Below are 23294 nucleotides of genomic sequence, written 5' to 3'. Positions count from 1 at the left end.
ATGGCCCCAAAATTCATAGCTTAAAACAATCATGCTACATCTTAACTGCAGAGAAGGCAGGCTTTGCTTATTATAGTCATCCAAGGACTAATGAATGTAATAGTTATGAAATCAAACATATCTAAAGGGTCTTTTGTAGGCAATTAAGTGTTCTGGCCAGAATTTGATATAAAGTCCCTCCTAACTACAGAGAAATTAGGAAGTATAATTCTATTGTAAGCCCAAGAATAAAACAGAACTGGAACTCTGTTCTGTTTTTAAACAGAAATAATGTCTACAACATTGTTATTCACACAGTGAGTCAAAGAGTCATGTCAAATATTAAAATCATTACCTGAACAAGCAAGATAGGTCTAATTCCAGATGAGGACTCTGGATCATCCACCTAGGGTTGAAAGATAAAACACAGGATGCTCAGTTTTTTTTTGTTTTTTTTTTTGAGACGGAGTCTTGCTCTGTCGTCCAGGCTCGAGTGCAGTGGTGCAATCTCGGCTCACTGCAAGCTCCACCTCCCGGGTTCACGCCATTCTCCTGCCTCAGCCTCCTGAGTAGCTGGGACTTACAGGCACCCGCCACCACGCCCAGCTCATTTTTTTTCTCTATTTTTAGTAGAGATGGGGTTTCACTATGTTAGCCAGGATGGTCTCGATCTCCTGACCTCGTGATCCGCCCACCTTGGCCTCCCAAAGTGCTGGGATTACAGGCGTGAGCCACCACGCCTGGCCTTTCAGTTAAATTTTAAATGATAAGTAATTTAAAATTATAATTATTTTACAGTATTACATGGTGTCATACTTACATTAAAACATATTCATTGTTTATCTGAAATTAAAATTACTTACGCATCCTGGTTTTTGTTCTTCTAAATCTAGCAACCATACCTCTGCCCAAGTTATTATTATGATATTCATTTTTTGTTGATTTACTCCTGAGACTACTCCAGAGAACCATAGGGTTGAATTGTTTGATTAGTTTCTTTCTTTTTTGAATATGGACACTCAGTTTGATCTGTTAACAACTTTTTAAGCTAAGCACATTGTGTATCAAAACATATTCAGTGTGTTTCAAGGTGAGAACATCATCACAACATTCTTTAGAAAATTTCTTTCACTACTCTACTTCAGACCTTAAAATACAGGGTATCATTGGCGTCTCCTATCTTCAATATTTCTGTTTTAAAATTTCACTTGTCCTTTATTTGTACTGGTAGAGTTTAAGGAAATGGTTTTTCTGTGAAATTCTTATTAAAAAACTTCAGTATATTAATTAGATAAAAATGTTTTATGTAAAATATATTTTAAGTTTAACTGAGTTTAAACATAAACTTAAATAGGTGTGGTTTTCCCTATTTTTATTATATTTGGGTTTATAATAATATGCCTATTATGAATATGTTAACAACAATAAAATTATTTGATTCACGCAAAAAATGTGAAAGGTATATTAGGGAATATAGTTGTAATCCTATATTAGCTATAGCATCAAATTGATTTCTGTATGATTCGGTTTTACAGAAATGAGAAAATCTTTATTTACATGTTACAAATGATATCATTGGTTTTTGTTTGTTCATTTGTTTGTTTTCAAAACAACCTGCCCTGAAGTCTCAAGATACTCTTCATTTAAAATAAAGAGAAGCTGCTGGACATTTTTATCAAAATGATGCAGCAAAATCTAATATGTGAACCTATTCTCATACAGTTAAATATTCAATTGAGAGTTTTTCATGTAGACACCAAGTCTAATATGATAATAGCTTTTGAAGCTAGGCATATTGTGTACCAAAATTTATTTAACGTATTTTTCATTTCTTATATCAACATGAGAACATTATCAGAGTGTTATGTAAAAAGTTTCCTGTATCTCTTCACTTCTTGATGATTTTTAGATAAAATATTTATGTGAAACTCCAATATATAAATCAGATAAAAAAGTTTGTATGAATGTATATTTTAAATTTAAATTTATATAACATGCTCATTATAAGTCTGTTAATAGGCCAGGAGCAGTGGCTCATGCCTGTAATCCCAGCACTTTGGGAGGCCAAGGCGGGAGGATCATGAGGTCAGGAGATCGAGACCATCCTGGCTAAAACGGTGAAACCCCGTCTCTACTAAAAATACAAAAATTTATTGGGGCATGGTGGCGGGCAACTGTAGTCCCAGCTACTCGGGAGGCTGAGGCAGAAGAAGGGCGTGAACCCGGGAGGCAGAGCCAGCCTGGGTGACAGAGTGAGACTCCGTCTCAAAAAAAAAAAAAAAAAAGTCTGTTAATAAGAACAATGAAATTATTGAAGTCATTGTTCCATAATTTCATAATTAAGTTATTGAATTCAAACAATTACAAGTTACAGTCTAACCTGTAATTGTTTCCTAGAAAATACTCTTTCAAATTCATTTTTTGTAATAAGAGGTTTAACAATAAAATAACACATATCAACTGCTTCATGCCTATACTTATTAGAAATTGTCTCAACATTTCAAGGCAGTCACATTTGTCTTTTTTTGCATACTAAGTTCAACTGTATATTCTTCTTTCATTCATTGAGCCATTGATTACTTTATCTACACAGATTTCACTGTATAATTGTGAATGTAATGTAATGTAATGTAATATACATTCCACATTGTACATTGTGGAAGAGCTACATTATGTGTAGATCATAATGTTAACATTCTGATCTACATTGCCAAATTGAGTTCATCTGCTTAATAAATTCAGGGCAGAGAAACACTATAAAAGCCAGAAAAACTTTGAAACTATCTCTTACATCATGTTATAGGGACTAGAGTTGGTACACATTACTGAGAAAGCATGCACTGAGGACAGGGTGCCAGGCCTAGTCTTCTGATGTTCATCAGGGTGTTGCCCTGTTTGCTGTAGTTGAGTGACTACTACTCTATTTTAAGTTAATGTACACATTTTTAATCTTCCTTAACAATGAGATATTCTCAGTAAGTGCAAATGTTTATTTATCCTGAAATTGTAGAAAAAAATTATTATGTGGTTTTCATAAAACAGGCTAAGCTGGCAGTATAAATTAATATACTACTTTACCCAATATGTTAAAATTTTATAATAACATGCTTAAGTATATGTTTTAATACGTATTTTTGACTTAATTAAACTATAGAATTTCTCTATGCATGTCTAATACCATTCCATGGCTTCAACTACTATTTGGTGGAAATAATTTCTAAATCTATGTGTAAAATTCACAGTCCCATAATTTCCAGATCCGTTACTTTGAACTGTCTGCCCTGTTGGAATCTCTCCTGGTAAAGAATTAGAGTTACCTCTTGCTTCTTTAACAATTCTCAACTTTTTCTGCCCCTACAGGCAAACTGTAAACCAGGAAAGTCTTTAAATGAAAACCATCAAAAGCTCATTTATATTAAAACTGTAGCCCCAGTTTTGAGAGTGGGTTTATTTATCTTGTTGTTTAAATTTCTCCATTAAAAAATACCGTATAGTTATATAAGCCTGAGATTCTTTTTAATATTAAGAAGCGGTACCAAATTTTTACCCCGAAGTGCATTAAAGTTCCTTTTCCAAAAAGTTATCATTTGGGGGATTATTTGAAGTTGTTTAAAAGGCAAGGAAAGATTTGGAATTTTGTGAGGGTAGGCACGTACCAATGTTAGAGTGTATGAATTTAGATATATACTCTTTGAACATGAGTTTCAGAGATCATTATTTAAGTTTGAAAATCCAAGGCAAACTGGACATATCTAATTCAAATAACCTCCAGGCCTCTATAATGGTATATGAACTCTAATTTGATAATTCTGTTTCTAAATCATCCAATTCCTTCACCAGATACTCAAGCTAGAGTCTTAAGGTGATTTGAGTTCTTGTTTTTCATCCACTTGATCATAACCATTTGATCATGAAGGCTGTTTAATTTTAAATATAAAATGTGTCATACATCTGTTTTCTTATTTTCATTTCTAATGGCAATTTACTTTTTCAGACCTTCACATCTGGTTTGTGATTGCCAAATTCCCAATTTTTCTTCTTCTAATATATTGAACATAGAACCTCAGGTTTTGTTTTTTAAAAACACAAAATTCAAGTGACTCTGTTCAGAAACCTGTAAAGTCTCTTTATTGTCTTTCGAAAACTCTCATAATATCTTCATTTCCCTTTACGATCTGACACATAATTACATGATTTCTCCCCAAACTCTTCCCACCTACCTCCATCAAACACATGCAATGGACACAACCCATAGACTAACCAACCATACCAAAACTAAGATCCATTTTTACACTGCACCATTCACTTTCAAGTCTCTGGTCCTTAGTAATTTCTGTTTCCTCTACCAAAAATGTTATTTCCTAAAAGTCTTCTCTATTAACATCCTTCTCATTTGAAAACCTTCAGGATATAGTTAAAATGCTATGTGAAACGTTGTTCAGTTTCTCAAGTTGGAAGTAATTTCTCCTTCATATATGTTATTTTGAAAAGCTTTATGACATTGCCAGTTAGAATGCCAATTATCAACAATATCACGATATTTTATGGTTATTTTTGAACACGTATGTCTCATTTCCCCATTCCACTCCCTCACCTTAAAACCCCTTAATAGAAGTTATATTTTTCTCATTTTATTCATTTTAGGCACTGAATAAATATTTTCTGATGTATAAATGAATGAACAAATGGATAAACATGAATGATTAAAAATGCAGGATGAACGAATTCCCACAAGTAAAAAACCCAAAGAATAGATGAACCAGCATGAATAGTTTTCTTGTTGAGTTACCAAATAGAAATAACGTTAGAGCCAGAAGATACGGAATTGAAGGAGTGGCTCAGAGGCCTTGCATGCTGTGTGCTCTCTCTACCTTTTCATTTGAGCTAGTCACCAGTACCTCTGCTCTAAATGCAAACTCTTCTACCTGCCAGGCAGAAAGTGAAGGGGTTTTGACAGTAACAACTACGGAAATCTTATGATGATAATTATTACTAAAGACTTTGAAGTCAATCACAAACATGTTGTCAACATTTATTTAGGCTAAAGATTATGGCTCTTGGCTGGGCACGGTGGCTCACGCCTGTAATCCCAACACTTTGGGAGACCAAGGCGGGCAAATCACCTGAGGTCAGGAGTTCCAGACCAGCCTGGCCAACATGGTAAAACCCTGTCTCTACTAAAAATACAAAAATTAGCTGGGCATGATGGTGTTTGCTGTAATCCCAGCTACTCAGGAGGCTGAGACAGGAGAATCGCTTGAACCCAGAAGACGGAGGTTGCAGGGAGCCAAGATGGTGCCATTGCACTCCAGCCTGGGCAACAGAGTGGGACTTCATCTTGTAGGGGTAGAAAAAAAAAAGATTATGACTCTCAAAACAAACAAACAGTTGGACCTGGGAAGTAAAACATCTGTATGTAAATGATGTCAATGAAAAATTATATTCCATTTACTAGAGTATTCTCCCTACCAAGTTTATGTACTGCAAGAATAGGCTACAAATTATGTACCTTTACTGATGTTTGAAGAACAATTACCTGATAGTTGGGATTTAATTGTGCCCAAGAAAGGAGAACTTATTTTGATGATAATTTATAACAGTCTTAGCTGAGAGAGAGCTACTTGGAGTTTATAGGGCTTACCTCAAAAATAGTGGGTAGGTACATTGAATTGTCTCTCTAATTGGTGTCTTTGTGGAGATAAAAACTAACATTATTAAGTGCCTGCCAGGTAAAGTAGATTGTAGGTGTTTTACATTTATTATAAAATGTTTATTCTTGTGATAACACCATGAGGCAAATGCATACTTTTCGTATGAGAATACTGAAGACCTGAGAAGGTTTATCAGTATGTTGTAAGTTATTAAGCAAGCAATGTGTTGAATTACAGTTTCTGTTTATTAATTGGCCTGTAGTAAACCATACTTCTAGTTAAATATAAAGCCATGTTAATACCAGTAAAGTATTTCCTTAAATTACCAGAGGTAAAAGTAGTTTAATAAATTGTGGTGTCAGAGTAAAAATTAAAACCAATTCCACCTGGTGCCAAGGACTGTCTTTATCTTTTGATAAAATCATACTCTTTATGGTAAACTGGTTCATAAATATGGAGATGTTTACAAGTTTCCATGGTAAGTGAGCTCTGTGCTTCCATTTGTCATCAATGTTCTCGAAATTCCATTTTATTCTTCTTTACCATGGAGCTTTATTTAGTTCACTATTACAACTTTGAGTTTATTTTTGAGAATATTATTTTATGTCTATAAATTTTCATAATCATACATTTGTCCTGCTTCTCCAAGTTCCATTTCTGATTCTCACTAATATTTTTGCTATTGTAAGTGAATACTACTATACTTTCTCTTCATTTTCTGCTTTCCCTCATACAAATGTAGATCACATGTGTATTTTTTAACAAGCAAGGATTAAAAATAAAATTAAATAAGGCTTCTTTCCTGGAAGAGGTCATAGTCAAGCTAGGAGAAATGCATATGAACAGATTGCTATTTGTGGGTCTCCAAGATCACCCTCTGATCAATAATTAGAATGAATAGCAAAGGCCACCATTCAGAGCTTGCTATAGAAAGCCAGCCAGCCAGCTTAAATTGAGTTTGGCTAATAATTAAAGGCAGGGAGGATAATGAAAACAATTTCTAGTGGAATAAAGGAAAGGCTTCAGGTGTATCCTGATTGGAGGCTGTTGGAATGGGAAGTAGAAGGCAGGCTAACTAGAAGCAGGCATCTTATGTGATTGGTTGGTGGAGCATATTTAGCTTCTCTAGTTCATTCTGATAAGAAAATAGAGGCAAAATTAGGGAATCTGATAGTTACTGATTAAGTCTTAAACATTTTGGGCTAGTTGCTACAGAGGTTATGGTTTGACTTCACCAGACTGGCATCTTCAGTCTGTGAATTAGAGTACTGTTTTTCGTTATGGTTTCGCCATTGTCTATTTGTGTATTCAGTCTCTGAGCTTTATCAAAAAGCTCATGGAATAACTAATCTGTTAACCTTTTCAGCCCAAGCAACAGTGTGTCAGAGCAATGAACATGTTTTGTGACAATGGCAATGTGACAGTGAGTCCATGTCCATAAGATCCACATCTTATTACTATGTCCCTATCTCCAGAGGCAGCCCTCTGAGTGGCTTGTCTCAGTTAAGGTGCCAGGTTGGGGACAATCCCCAGTGAAGTTATGTAAGAAACTGGCAGATAATATATAACATTCTGTCTGCAACAGCTAAAGTACTCAGATCTGGGAATCAAGGAGTAGATGTAGAAGTGGTTCTCACCATCATTCCAGTGACCCAAGAGCTAAATTTGTGTTTCTCAGCCCTGCAAAATTAGTCTCAGCTTGGTTAGAGGTTTAGTGTTTTTGACTCATGGAAAATTGGGTGAGAATAAATTCTTCCTCTTTTTTCCTTTTGCATGAACTCTCTTGAAATGCAATTTATATGGTTACTAGTGAGAGTTGTTTGGGAGATGGAGCAATTAATGCATTCTCATATTGGTTCTCCATCTCTTTCCCTTTCTCTAATTGCAGCTCCATGTGATTGTCCTTGCTGATGAAGCAGTAACATATACAACATTGCTCTAGTCTCTGCAGTCTGTGGAACGGAGGGTAAGATAACAAGGTCCCAAGAATAACTCTTAGCTTTTTAGTTTATGAGGTGCATTCACTGCCCTGAGATAGCTGAAAAAAGATTAGGTTTAGGGCTAAAAGATCATTCATTGAGTTGGACTTAATAACTGATTTAGACATGCAGAAGAAAATACTAGGGAGGAATTTGGATATATGCATATGCAGCCCAGGAGAGGTCAAGATTGGATGCATAATATGATGGGAGTAATCAGTGTGTGGATTGCAACTGAAGCTCTGATAGGCATGGATTGTCTAGGGAGAGAATGTGGAGTAGTAAGATAAGCAGAACTGTGAACAATCTTGGGAAATACTACATGTATTACTCGAGGTGAAGAAAATGAAATTATATAGAAGTAGAGAAGCAGCTGATATGGAACATAAAACAACAAAGCAGGAGATTATGGAAGCTAAGAAAGAATAGTAGCTCAGACTTCAGGTGATTCACAACAGCACAGAATGCTACTGCAGAGTCAAGTAAAATAAAGCGCCAAAAGACACTTATTAAATGTGGGATCATGAAGATTATTGGTGATACTGGGAGAGGAGAGGTATTATTTCCTTAAAGAGTAAAGGTGGCAGAAGACACATTGAGCATTAGGAAATGGCACAAAGGTAAGAAAAAGAATGGAACATCCTGTAAACTTCCTTCAATATAATGGTGTTAAAATATAGCAGTAAGACTGAGTGAGGGATGCTACATGGAGGGGAGTCTTTTCTAAAAAGACACATTGTATTGCTATGAAAATTCTCCTAATGCGAGGAAAGGCGAGTGTGTTTGTTTTTTCTACTTGGAAAACATCTAATGCAGTAGATTTTGTAATAGTCTATGGTCCCTAGATGAAATAAGGAAAGACTTCAGGGGATAAGTAAACACTCTAAATTTGTATGAAAATTGTGTGTGCGTGTGTGTGTGTGTGTGTGTGTGTGTGTGTTTTACTAGGGAAAACAGGCATTTATCCAGTTTTCAAAGAGGTTCAAAAATTCCAAAAGATAGTCACTTCTGTAGGGTATGTTCCAGAAGCTCTGTTTACAGAAGATTTGTTGCTTTAAAAGCAAGAAGGTTTTAAAATTGCTGAACAAAAATACAAGACTGTAATTATGATCACAAGTATGCTTGTGTGGATCTGAAATGTGGGAAACCATGCAGACTCTGATAGCAGCAAGATAATTACAGGCAGCATGCAGAATATAATTGCAGGTGTGAATGCCAAGAACTAAGAGAAGCATGAACATATAAGGAATATTAAAAAAAAAGTTAAATCAAGGTGCTTGAAATAGGTAAGGTAATTTAGGTTTCCATGGGGAAATTTCTAGAACAGTGGTAAAACATCAATCTGCTGAATTATTAATTATATTTGAAAACCAAAGATCTAAAATATTAATTAAAAAGCAGGCTGTTTCTGTGGGCCAGAGTGGTCTATATTTTCTTCAACCTATCCCCTGTGGTTAACATAAAAAGTAACAGAAAAATGATAATTTGAGAATTATCATAATAAGAAATATAACATTATTACATTTTATATATTAATGAATTTATAACATCCACTTTTAGTTCAAAAACCTTTTTTCTGGGTAAGCTCAGGTTTGCAAATATTATGAAATAGAAAAAAACTGCCAAATACTAGACATACTTTTTCCTATTTTATGTGCTTTTTAATAATACTTATTATTTCTCCAAATAGTAAATATCAGTGAAATATTAATACTAGGAAATTCACAGTGAGAAGGACTCCATATTTGATTTTTGACTCTTTTTTGTCATTATATTTCACATATTTAGCTCAATCGAGATTGGAGTTTCTAGAATAGAAGTTGGAATCAAATGCAAAATGCAGACTTAGCTCTAAATCTGTTGCTTTTCTCTGTTCAGAACTCTATCAGTTCTATTCTAATGTTTCCCACTTGTTGATCAAACCCTCTCCAGTGCATTCACTTTTGCACTATTTGTGTTTCTTTAAGTCTTTTGGCTCCTTTTCATTCCTTCCATTATCAGGCTTGGAGTTGCTCCTGTTAAACCTTCAGCTCTAATGTTCCTCTCCACTATGAGTGGAGACTTCCATGGTTCAGCTACCTTCTTGTACTTATGGTATACCTAAAATAACAACTCTAGTTATGATATCTTATGTTCTTTTCAAGTTTCCTTTTTCGGTAACCGCCAAATAACCTTCATTGTTAGTTCCTTTTCTGCCTAAATTAATATGTTGGTACTGAACTCATAATTTCCTCCCACTTACTGCTTCCTGTTGTTTCTTGTTACCAATTCACTTACTAGTTATAAAATATTGAAGTTATTTTTTGTTCTGTCTCCCATTCTATCATTTTCTTCAATATCTGTTATTGATACATTATTTATTTACCAAATATCTCTCAGAATTAAAATCTAGTTCCTTTAAGAATTAGAAGTGTCTCCAGCTTTCCTAGTCTCTCTTTTGTTTTCACTAAAAGCTCTCTGCAAGTGTGTGGGGGGGCTCAATCAATAAGGCATCCATCATTTACACAAATTCATTCTTAGATCTTATTTTCTAATGCTTTGATTTTGACTTCAAGAAGTACTTTTAGGTTTATAACTTTATAGAAACAGAAGAATAGTGGTTTCTAAACTAAATTCTATCTTTTGCTCATATGTTAAGGTGAATTTTTGATTGGGGATTCTTACAGTCAGAAATTGCAGAAAGTGCAATAGCAATTTGAATGGATGTTTGCAAGAAATAAATGGGGGAGGAGACAACATGGGTAACCCTGGAAGACATTATGTTAAGTGAAATAAGCCAGGCATAGAAAAACAAATACTGCATAATCTCACCTACATGTGGAATCTTAAAAAGTCCAAATCATAGAAACAGAGAGTAGAATGGTAGTGACCGAGGGATGTGATAGGGAGGGGTTTCAGGAGATACTGGTTGGAGGATACAAAATTTCAGTTAGAAGGAATAAGTTCAGTAGATCTATCGTACAATATAGTGATCATAGTTAATAATGCATTGCATACTTAAGAATTGCTAAGAGAATAGATTTGAAGTGTTCTCACACATTAAGAACACATGAACACAGAGAGGGGAACAACACATACCAGGGCCTGTTGGGGGACGGAGGGTGAGGGGAGGGAACTTAGAAGATGGGTCAATAGGCGCAGCAAACCACCGTGGCACACGTATACCTATGTAACAAACCTGCACATCTGCACATGTGCCCTCCCCCGCCCTGTTTTTTAGAAGAAATAATTTTTTTTTTTTTTAAATAATAGTTAAACTAAGCTCTCTTCCAGCCAATCCCTAACCCATCTGAAATGCCAATGTGGTCAATAAAGATTGTTTCACTAGAAAAAAAAATGTTCTCACTATCAAAAAATAAGTATATAAAGTAATGAATGTGTTAATCACCTTGATGTAGTCATTCCACAATGCATACATATATTTCATGAAACAGTGTAATTTACACTACAGTTATATGGAATTTTTGTTAATTTTTTTAAAAAGGTGGGGCCGGGCACAGTGGCCATTGCACTCCAGCCTGGGTGAGAGAGCAAAATTCCGTCTCAAAAAAAAAAAAAAAAAAGGTGATATACCGTTTCTATCTCTCTTTCTCTCTCTCACACACACACATTTTCACCTTCTCCCTTGTTGTTCAGAAATGTCCATTCCAAAGCAATTAAATAAATAATGTACAGTCTAACTCATGCCTAATTCTGAGGGATCCTAAAACAAAAGCAGCAAGTGACCTGTGGATTGTTTTGCTCAACATTAAAAAAAGTAACTTAAAAAGTGTTTTTACCCTTTAGCTAAAATGTTTGCGTAAACAGAGCATTCAGTCCAAGGGTTGGTGAATTACCTAAAGGTATTAAACACATTATCCAATCTGTCAATAATTGTTATGTGTTGTGTGATACATTATGGTGGCAATACATTATCCATCAGTGTGATATGTGTGATACTTTTTTAGCCAACTGTGCCTTTTTTTTTCTTTCCATTTTTCTGTAGGATGTTCCAAACACCAGACAGAACAGATCCCAGTAGAATGTAAGTCAGCAAGACTGGCAAGAATAACTGCAATAAAGCTAAGCTCAAGTAGGGACTTTTGCAATCTAAAGGCCATTCTTTCTCATTTACCTTTACGGAGCCCTGTGTTAACAGATAAGTCCCAAAACTTTCCTTAGGCCTATATTTGGTAGACTTGGCACTGAAAGTTTATGAGGTAGTGGGAATGGACATGGTCAGGCTGGTTGACCACGGTCACAGCATGGTGCCAATGTCTTACGTACTTATGCAGGTACTAAGGGCATCTTGGCTTAGAGGTTGCAATTTTTTTGAGGATCATCTGCCTGCTGTACTTTGAGCAGCAGCTAATGGGAAAAGGAAATGGACTTCCCTGTCACCAGCCAGGGCACAGCACTTTGGTTTGACCCCTAGTGAGAAAGGGTAGGCTGTGTGCACACATGAACTGAGTTGCAAGATGGGGCCCCAAGTGTGCCTGTGAGGATCTACACTCTCCCAGCAACAAATAGAAAACACCATGAAAGCTTGAGAGGCAGAAGAAGAAAGGAACATGTTTGATATTTCAGTACACTTAATGGCACTTTTTCTTGCTTTCTGAACAAGAAACCAAGCATTTCCATTTTTCGTTGGGAGCCACCAATTATATAGCTGGCTGTGGGCATGGATGTCAAGTTTCAAGCAGGATTTTACATTTAATATTTTTTCTTGTCTATTAGGTAGTTATAGTGTCACGATTTACTCAAACTTTTAACACTTTCTCTCTACCTCACTCATCCAGAGTATAAAAAAGTACAGTTCATGGAACAAGAAAAGGCAATCAAACCGGAGAAAGAGCCTCTAAGTATCCACTATGGGAAGGGACAACTGTAACTAGTCTACCATTAAGTTTATCTATTTGGCTAATATTTGAGGGACGTTGATGAGTGAAGGTAAAAAGCTGATGACAAAGTCTGCAGACAGATTCACAATGGTATGCCATGATATACATGATGGTCCTGTGGCAGGTGGCCTTGCTCTGCAAAGATATTCTTTGGATATTTGTCCACTATGGGAGAAAAGTGAGTGTGGGTCGTTATTAATGAAAATACCTGAAATCAAAAGTGTAGTTTGCATAAATATGGAGGTATTTGGGGAGGAATATATAATAATGTTAGTGAAAAGTCTGGGTTTGGAAAAAGAAATAATTATTTCTTTTGACTAGTGATATTTTGAATTTTGTTAGACCGTCATTTGGAATGAAACTTCACATTTGGAATGAACCTTCTGCTGTGGTAAAGAATTATAGACTTAAGAAACAAATCGATGGTTGGGTTATGTTGATGTGGTTTGCACACTGGGACACTGTGAAATGTCTTCCCTAAAACCTTAATTTTGTTTTGTAATGCTGACTGTAATGAGTACCATGAAAGGGAAAGAATTGTGTTAGATTCATTATAGTGTTGCCCAACACAATTGCAAGCTTGGCTTGGAAATATAAAAAGAGCTTGATGATCCCCAGGGCTGAGAGTTTTGTTTGTTTGTTTTAGAAGAGGACTTCTTGGCCTCCTCCCTGACCTGCTTGCACATTGAATATATCTTTCTCCGTCTTTGTGTCATAGGAGAGACTTGGGTAAACATATTTTTAAGCAACATTGAATAATTCTGTTTACAGTTTGAATACAATTCTGCGTTTTTTAATGCTTTATGTTTGTTTTTGAATGAGTTATGGTCTAGAATTTGCTTAGAATTTATAGTATTTTAATATTTTAAAATCCTACAGATAATAGGCCTTCAAAAATATTTGTTGAGTTTAAATACATATGCAGAAAATTCCATGCTTTTAATCCAAATAGCACAGGAGACATAAAACTAAATTTCTATTACTGAGAAAAAGAAGACAATAATTTTAAAACATATAAAGTCTGTAGATAGCACATTGAATAGATATTAATAAAATAATTGTTTTAACTGGTTTATTTTAGCTAAGATAAAATGTGATCAGTCTATATAGATGATATTGTAAAATTTAGCCTGTGTTGAAAGTTATATAAAATATTTTTTGAATCAATATTTCTTTGGCAAAACCATTATTGTATGCTGTTAGACTACATGGCCTAAGAATCTCTTGTTCCCTAAATATTTATTCACCCTGTTATTTGTTTGTTTGTTTGTTTTTCTTAGAGTTCTAGCTCTGTTGCCCAGGCTGAATTGCAGTGGCATGATCATAGCTCACTGAAGCCTCGAACTCCTGGGCTCTAGCTATCCTACCACCTTAACCTCCCAAGTAGCTGGAACTACAGGCACGTGCCAGCACACCGAGCTTCACCTTGTTCTTTAGGCTTAAAACACTTAATAGTGGAAAAATAGAAACAACTTCTATTCCATGATTTTTTTTACCTTTGAACAATGTATACTGAGAAAAGGACATATTGGTTGAATTCATGCTCTGTATATATAACTGACACATTTTGATCAAGAAAGAATAAGAAAACTGGGCAGAAGGAATTTTGACCCCAAAGGAAAGGAGAGAAAAAGGCTGTAAAAGTTACTGAAGACAAACTGCCTATTTCATAATTTCCCCCTGACTCTTAAATTCAGAAAGTCAGATGACAAGATTTTAATGGAGTATTCATTCTCATTCTTATGTGATAAAATATTACAATCCACTAGGGGCCCTCTTAATCACTACGTGATATACTTTATGAAACAAATCCTCTAATCTCTCTCAAAAGGGCTAGAGGAAATAAAATAACCCACAAATTCCACTTTGAGATTAGTGGCCTTTTTTAATAATTAAAAATATCTGTGGAGTGAGATTAAATGAACCACTTCTCAATTAAAATGTACAAGTATTACTTTACTAGGTTATGAATGACTTTAATATCCTTCAAAGCATTGATGTATTCAGATTATTGGCTGCATGTGAACTTCTGACTTTCTAGTTTAATAACAGGAGTCCCAGAACATGTCTTACAGTGATTGACTTCTCTGAGGGGCTATAAAAACAAAGTCAATTCAACGGAAGTCTTTGGGACCTATTGTTTGCTACACTCTGTAGATCTAGGGTTCTCACCCTGTGATCTATGAGTATGTTTCAGCAAGTCAATAAACACTGTAAAAGAGCGTGCAGTATTTGGTGTGTATGTGCTGGTGCTGAGGTGACAGCACAGGTTTCATCAGTCACTTAGAGTGATTCATAACTAAAACAAGTAGATGCCTGACAGCATGGTTTCTCAGTCTTAGCACTGTTGACATTCGGTGTCGGGTAATTTTTGTGGTGGGAGTTGTCTTGTGTGTTGTAAGATGGTAGGATGTTTACTAGCATCCCAGACCCTTAACAATTAGGTGTCAGTAGCCGCTCTTCCCTATACTCACCAGTTTGGGCCAAAAACAGGCTCCACATGTCGCCAAACCTTTCCCAAGAGAAATCATCCCAGGTTGAGACCCACTACACTACAGTACAGATATTATAATACATAGAAGTATATATTTTTTACTGGCATATAACATTTTATTTTACTCTTACCACATCTTGTGACACATATAATTCCAGCAGGCAACTGTATTTATCCCTAAATAAGCATAGTAAAAATGCAACCATTTATTGTTCTTTTCCTTAGAGTAGAAGATAAGGTAGACACAATCATATGGCTTACCACTAAGCCTTGAATTATAAAGTAGTCAATTTTGAAGCAAAAGAGATTTCAGTCTTAGTTTCCCCATTTTTACACAAGTGCCTTTGGAAATGTCCTGGATGGGTCTTAGTATCTTCATCTATGAAAGGTTATTCATATTAATTAAGCCTATGTCATAGGGTGTTTCAGCATCAAATAAGATCCTGGATATAAAAATGTTCTGTAAACTGTAAAGTGCTTTTGAAATATAAGGTGGCATAATTAAAAGACTGTGGAGAGTGGCAGGAAAAGCGAACTCTCTCTCAATATGTTCCCTCTCAATAAATATATGTGGAGGGAACCCCAAAGTGGAAGGTACCCACTTTTCAATGTGGTCAGAATGACCCATACACTGTTGAGTTAATTCATTTTATCTCACTCTTAAATTTCCCCTTCCTGTATGTTTTTTGTTTGTTTGTTTGTTTGTTTTTAATGGAGTCTCACTCTGTCACTGAGGCTGGAATGCAGTGGCGTGATCTCGGCTTATTGCAACCTATGCCTCCTGGATCCAAGTGATTCTCCTGCCTCAGCCTCCTGAGTAGTTGGGACTACAGGTGCACATCACCGCACCGAGTTAATTTTTGTATTTTTAGTAGAAACAGAGTTTCCTCATATTGGCTAGGCTGGTCTCGAACTCCTGACCTCAAGTGCTCCACCCACCTTGGCATCCCAAATTTCTGGGGTTACAGGCATTGGCCACCGCGCCCGGCCCCTTCCTGTATGTTCTATAATACTAAATTGTGTGTATAGAGTATTACAACTATATTATTTATAAATAGGCCAAATCACATTTTTTTCAGTTTATATTCAAAGATGTTTTAACAATAGAATCATGAGCAAAAATTTTAGAGACCTCCATCCTGGAAAACAGTGTTCTGGAGAACAGTGTGAGTCTTGTGGCTTGTGGGAGTACTTTTTTATTTACGTGATTTCAAATTATTGCATTAGCTGCTAAAAAAATAAACTGGGGCTTCTCAAGTTGGATGAGCATCAGGATCACCTGCAGAAGTCTTTTAAAATTGTCTTTGCACAGCCCTAGATCTGCTAAATCAATTCCAGGATCTCCATGAAACCCAGCATCCATGCAAACATAATAAGAACTGACTTAAACCCTTAACAGTTAATACGCTAGCTACTAATTATTGTCTTTACAAATTTAACAAATATAGGTAGGAGTATTTAGGAAGATTTCCAGAACAGTGGAAAGAGATACAGATAGAAATGTAGAAAGAAAAGGTTATATTTCTGGTAGCATTTTTCTAGAACAATCTCTGGCCTTTGTATTTATCTTTATATATAACTTTAGATTCTGTACTGTAAAAAATTAACACCTTATGTCTTTTTTGCCCATATGCTATGGATTTTCAAATATTGGAGAATTAGAAAATGCTACGAATTATCATTTTTATTATTCCTTGTAGTCTTTTATCTTTAGTGAGAACTATTCTTTGGGTACTGCAGAGATTTTATAGCTTGTCACGGTTTCTACTATATTAAGAATCAAGTCTAACAAAATCAGAATAGATGCTAAGCCTGGAAACCCACAGGAAACATGTTATTCTTCAGTATTTGCAAAGCACTGATCAAAAACATCTCTTTTCTCTCAATCTTGCTTCCTTCTTTTCATTTACTAAATAGGCTTTTGAGCCTCACAAGACTTTGAGATTTTATGGATATGAAACCTGCTATCATTTAGCTTCCTGCCTCTGGGAATAGGTGAGTAGTGTTACCTTTGATAGAAGAGCTAGGTCATTCTGTAATGATGAATAAAGACTTTCTGGGTAATTGGAATTCAAGGGCAGGATTTTCATATGTGTGGCTGTACCACAGAAAAGACGTATGTCAATGGGTTATCTGTTTATGTTATTTTTTAGATGAAAACATTTGGCCCAGTGGTGTTCATTTGCTGCATTATTTAAGAATATTCTATTTTATCTATTGAAAATAAGAGAAATTAATAAGGTAGGTGAAATGGATTATAGAAGTATGTAGCTTGTGAAATATATTGACAGAAAGAAAGTAACACATATAAATAAGAAGGAATGGAAGGTATTATGGGTTGAATTGTGTCCCCCAAATTCATATATTGGGGTCCTAACCCCCAGTATCACAGAATGTGACCTTGTTTAGAATTAGTGGTGTTGCAGATGTAAATGGTTAAGATGACATCATACTGGAGTAGGGTGAGCCCCTAATCCAATATGACTTGGTGTCCTTATAAAAAAAAATTTGGACACAGACATGCACACAGGGATAATGGCATGTGAAGATGAACACAGAGATTGGGGTGATGTAGCAGAAGCAAAGGAATGCAAAAGATTGCAAGCAGACCACCAGATGCTAGGATGGAGACGTGGGATAGATTCTCCCTGAAAGCTCTGAGCAGGAATCAATGCTGTGGACATATTGATGTCATACTTCTAGTCTCCAAAACTTTGAAACAGTAAACTTCTGTTGTTGAAGCCACATAGTTCATGGTACCCAGTTATGGCAGCTCTAGCAAACTAATCCAGAAGGACTTAGGCACAAAATTCTCATGAGGAACTCAGGACAAATGCATGTGGCTTAAGTAGGATTCAGTAAGTGCTTACACCCTGTGCAAAGTGTATTAATTTACCTATCTCTTTCCTGTTGATTTTTGTTGTGTGTTTAAGATTGACTCAATAAGCTGTGTAATGTAAGCATTTTAATTTGGTTTGTGAAACTTCCTATTTCATGACATACAGATTAGCTTGCAAGATCGTATACTTAGGAGCTTTTTGTCACATTAATGCCACATCCCAAGTTGACAAGACCTTTAGAACCTCAAATCTAGTTGTTTTTGCACTCCTCAAAGTACTGTGTGGATCTTTATGAAAACTGTATTTCCTTTTATTTAAGTTTTGTTATAATAGAAAACAGGTTTAAGGCTGAGTGCAGTGGCTCATACCTGAAATCCCAGCACTTTGGGAAGCCAAGGGGGGAGGATTGCTTGAGGCCAGGTGTTTGATACCAGCCTGGGCAACATAGCAGCAAGACCCTGTCTCTACAAACAAAATTAAAAAAATAAATTAGCTGGGTGTGGTGGCACATGCCTCTAGCCCCAACTACTCTGGAGGCCAAGGTGGGAGGATTGTTTGAGACCAGGAGTTCAGTCAGGGTTGCAGTGAGCCATAGTCATGACACTGCATCCTTTTTCAAAAAAAAAAAAAAAAAAAAAAAAAGATAAAGATGGAAGGAAGGAAAAGAAGGAAAAGAAAACAGGTTTAAGACCTCATGACACTGCATCCTTTCTCAAAAAAAAAAAAAAAAAGAAAGAAAAAGAAAAAGAAAAGGAAGGAAGGAAGGAAAAGAAGGAAAAGAAAGCAGGTTTAAGACCTTCTGGAGAATGGACAAGTCTGGAGAAGTTTTATTTGGAAATGTGAGCGTCATCTACTCTAGGAAAATTTCAATTTTACTGATGATATAATTAATATTTCCCCTAGTCACAATTCTGTTTCTCATTTTTATTTCTGGGTTGTGATTTTATTTAAGAAATATTAAAGATGTTTTCTGAAAACATTGACTTACGACAATGAAGTCTACTTTTTTCCCCAAATTTATCTTATGTGATGATATAAATCTGTTTAAAATGTTCACCTTCATTTCATTTTTATTCTTACTGAAACATTTCTAAAATCTTAAAATAAAGTCACAAAGAAGCCCCAAAGTCCTTAGAAATAAATTTTGTGAAGAATGTTCTATATTTGCTTATAGTAAGTAACCTCCTGATTGCGTTGATTTTCAAGGCTTGCCTGACATTGCTCAACTTCTGCATTTGTAGATTAGTTGTTTGTCATATGTGCACATTCCCTTCAGGGATTTTTAGGTTTATGTTTATTTCTGCTCTTTTATATTTAACTTCTCATAGAAACCAGGAGGGGTATCATTCGATGGTTTGCTTATTGTTTGATAATTGAGATTCTCTTGAGGCAGGGGTCAAATTAACTCATGAGTTGTGATCCTAGAATTTACTTTTTCTCTGCCTATTTCTTCCTATAAGTAGAGATTTACCATTCAAACAACCTACTTCAGTAAGGGATACTGAAAGTGAACAGCCTGATTGCTAATAAAACTGAGTAAAATTAAATAGTGCAGGGCTAAGTCTATCCTTCTCTAGTGGTGAAAAGACCTTTCATTATAAACATAAAGCAGTGATGAATTCATCCACGTAACCAAAACAGGTTTTGCTTTGGCTACTAGATATTTAGACTTATACATTTTAGTCTAGTTATTTCCAAAAATTTTGTAAATCAGCTAGTAGCATGTTGCTTGGATGCTTAAGCCCAAGAGTCAGCCTCTGTGTGAAATTCTGGCTTTAGCCATAGTGCCTGTGTGACCTTGGGCCAGTTACTTAATCCCATAGGCCTCATGCTTTCCATCTGTGAAATGAGGGTCATAAGAGCAGCCACTTTCCAGGGATATTATAAAAATTAAACAAGATAATACTATAGAAAATTCTGAGCATAATGTCTGGCATGTTGGAAGGGCTTTATACCTGCTACCTCTTACTAATTTTTACTTTCTAATATTCAGTTTAGTTTAGCATTGTATTTATTTTTCTTTCTGAGTGAGGCATTTGGATTAGAAAGCTGTCAGATACTGACCCTTCCATGGAGGCTGTCAGCAATCTAACTGGAGAGAAAACACACATGAAATTATTTCACCGTATTAGGATAAAGACATGCAGTGGGTACACTGTCAGTACAGAAGAGGGTACTCACCCCAATGTGGAGAGTCAGCAAGGTTTTCCACACAATCATGAAAGCTAAGTGAAATGTAGTTGGGGGTTAGAAGGAGAAAGCTTGAGCAATAGCTAAGAGCTATGTAACACCCTGCTATATGCAAGCAACCAAAACTCGCTGAATTCCAAACAGTAAAATACAAAGTGGGAAAAATGGAAAATGAATTGAGATAAATACTCTGCTGGTAATACTATACTAAGGAGCTTGGCCTTTGTTTTTTGAGTGATAGAAACCAAGTAAAGTACAGTCATGCACTGCTTAACAACGTGGTGGATGATAGACTGCATACATGGTGGTGGTCCCATGAGATTATCATGGAGCTGAAAAATTTGTCACCTAGTGGGCATAACATCATAGCACAATGCATTACTAATGTGTTTGTGGTGATGCTGCTGTAAACAAACTTACCGCACTGCCAGTCATATAAAAGTATATCACATACAATTATGTACTTTACATAATACTTGATAATGGTAATATACAACTATATAACTAGTTTTTACAACACTACACTTTTTAATTATAATTTCGAGTGTACTCCTTTTACTTATAAAAAAAGAAGTTAACTGTAAAGCAGCCTCAGACAGGTCCTTCAGGAAATATTCCAGAAAAGGCATTATTATCATAGGAGATGACAGCACCATGTGTGTTACTGCCCCTGAAGACCTTCCAGTGGGACGAGGTGTGGAGGTGGAAGACAGTGATATTGATCATCCTGACCCTGTGAAAGCCTAGACTAACATGTTTGTTTGTGTCTTAGATTTTAACAAAATTTTAAAAAGTAAAAATAAAAATAAAAATTTAAAATAAAATAAGGATATATATTTTTGTGCATCTATACAATGTGTTTGTAATTTAAGCTAAATGTTATTACAGAAGAGTCAAAAAGTTAAAATTTAAAAGTTTCTAAAATGTTAACATTTATAGGATTATAAAAATGTTACAGTAAGCTGTTTATTTTTGAAGGAAAAAATTTTAAATATAGTGTAGCCTAAGTGTACAGTGTTTATAAAGTCTACAGTTGTATACAGTAATGTCCTAGGCCTTCGTAGTCACTCCTCACCACTCACTCACTTATTCACCCAGAGCAATTTGCAGTTTTGCAAGTTTCATTTATGGTAAGTTCCCTAGATAGGATGAGCATTTTTATCTTTTATGTCATATTTTTACTGTACATTTTCTATGTTTAGATACACAAATATCATTATGTTACAATTGCCTACAGTGTTCAGTACAGTAACATGCTGTACAGATTTGTAGCCTAGGATCAATAGTCTATCTCATACAGTGGAGGTGTGTAGTAGGCCATACCACCTAGATTTGTGTAAGTGCCGTCTGTGATGTCCGCACAACAATGAAATTGTCTAACAATGCATTTCTCAGAACATATCCCTGTTATTAAGCAACCCATGACCATATTTAAGCAGAGCTGTGCTATGGAGCTCTCTGGTTGATGTGTGGAAGATACACTTAAAGAAGCCAAGGCTTCTTTAACAGAAGAGAGAGAAGGGTAATAGAAGTGATCATGACCACTCATTGAGGAAGCAACAGCAGAGGTAGAGAAGACAAGGTGGGGATGAAAAATATGTGGATGGTAAGCAGGCAGGACTTGATGATTGGCTGAAATGTAGGCGTCAGAACCAGAAAAAGTGGGATGAATCCAGGTTCCTGGATTGTGTAACAGTGTGGATGGGGCTGCTACTGAAACAGAGAAGATGGGAGTAGGATGAAGAGTAGGGGAGGGGCAGAGGGAGAGGAAAGACTGTAGTGATGTGTTGACTTTGACGCCTTTTCTTATGAGACATCCAGGAGACAACAAGGATGCAAGGATGAGGGTAGCACTGAAGCCAATGAAGGAATAGTTTGTTACACCATATGTTACTTACTAGGTGCCAAGAAGAAATCACACTTGAATCCACATAAGTATTTAAAACTTAAAGCAGGGAAAAGTGTTGAGCTTTATAGTGAAAAGAAATATCATTTATGGATGATTATGTTTGTACTAAACCTCTCTGCTAATCCTGTTAATTTTATATATCTACTTTTTTTTGAGACAGAGTGTTGCTTTGTCGGCCAGGCTGGATTGCAGTGGCATGATCTCAGCTTACTGCAACCTCCACCTCCCGAGTTCAAGGGATTCTCATGCCTCAGCCTCCCAAGTAGCTGGGACTACAGGCACACGGCACCATATCCAGCTAATGTTTTTTGAATTTTTAGTGCAGACCGGGTTCCACCATGTTGGACAGGCTGGTCTTGAACTCCTGACCTCAGGTGATCCACCCACCTTGGCCTCCCAAAGTGCTGGGATCATAGGCGTGAGCCACCACGCCAAGCCTATCTACTATTTTATCTATAAGATTTATCTACTATATCTACTTGTTTTGTTTCAAGAATCTGTTATTCTTAGCTTTGTTTACAAATTTCTCATTTTTATTTTGTTAGGTTGAGAACTCATAATTTCATCTAAATGCTCTTTTAAAAACAAATTACACATTCAGTTAAACCCAACATAATGTTTATGAGGTACTTACTCTCTGCCAGAAGCTGAAAGAAATGCTATAAACAATATAAACTATTCCCTTAAAAGAAACTCATATATTTTTAATTATTACCTTCAGTTAATTTAAATCTAATTTTTTCAACTTTCTGGCTATCTTTTCAAAAAGTTCAATCCAGTTAATCTCAGAAATTTTAATAGCTTTGAGAGATGATGTCAGATCACACATGAAAGAAGTGGACTAAGCTCTGGTTGAAGAGTGACTTGTACATGTGTTCAAAACTTTATCATTGTTACAGGATCCTTGGAGTGTTGCTTTGCCAGCTGGAAACCTTTGTGGCTGGTGGAACCTTTGCCTGAGTTTTGCTTGGGCCCACTGGGATCATTCTGTCCACTTGGCCTGGCAGGCTGCGCTTGGCTCATGCTACCTGCCCAAATCCCATACCTGCCAAGGGCAAGCCAGGTGTGGAGTGGCCAAGGGTGTGTGAGTGAGCAAGCAAGCACAGGATCTGGCTGCAGTGCACAGCCGTGCACGCTGGGTGCAATGGGGCAGGCAGCTCCAGGCACCGGCACAGCCCCCAGCTCCCTGCAAGGCTGTGGCTGGACTAGGCAACTGCTTCCACTGCTGGCACCAGGAAACGTGGTGGCACCCGCAAGCTTGAAGACACCAGGAACTGTAGATCCCCAAAGAGTGTGTCACAGCCCTGGTTTGGGAAGCTCCTAGGTCTGGGCTCCCCAAAGGGCTGCAGCTCTTCTCTCCTTCTCTCTTCTC

At 36.2% G+C, this 23294-nt stretch overlaps 1 long non-coding RNA gene across 1 annotated transcript in view; it reads left to right on the top strand.

Moving 5' to 3' along the window:
* Positions 1 to 7518: 7518 nt before the first annotated feature.
* The window catches only part of LOC134739866 (uncharacterized), a 216329-nt gene continuing 200553 nt past the window's right edge, over positions 7519 to 23294 (top strand). The window contains exon 1 of the long non-coding RNA XR_010126935.1: positions 7519 to 7596. This is a non-coding gene — a long non-coding RNA (uncharacterized LOC134739866). The remainder of the gene's footprint in view (positions 7597 to 23294) is intronic.

The sequence above is a fragment of the Pongo pygmaeus genome, chromosome 6 (genome assembly GCF_028885625.2).
Source record: "Pongo pygmaeus isolate AG05252 chromosome 6, NHGRI_mPonPyg2-v2.0_pri, whole genome shotgun sequence".
Classification (NCBI taxonomy): Eukaryota; Metazoa; Chordata; class Mammalia; order Primates; family Hominidae; genus Pongo; species Pongo pygmaeus.
The sequence above is the reverse complement of the archived record's forward strand: the minus strand, read 5'-3'. Positions and strand labels throughout refer to the sequence as shown.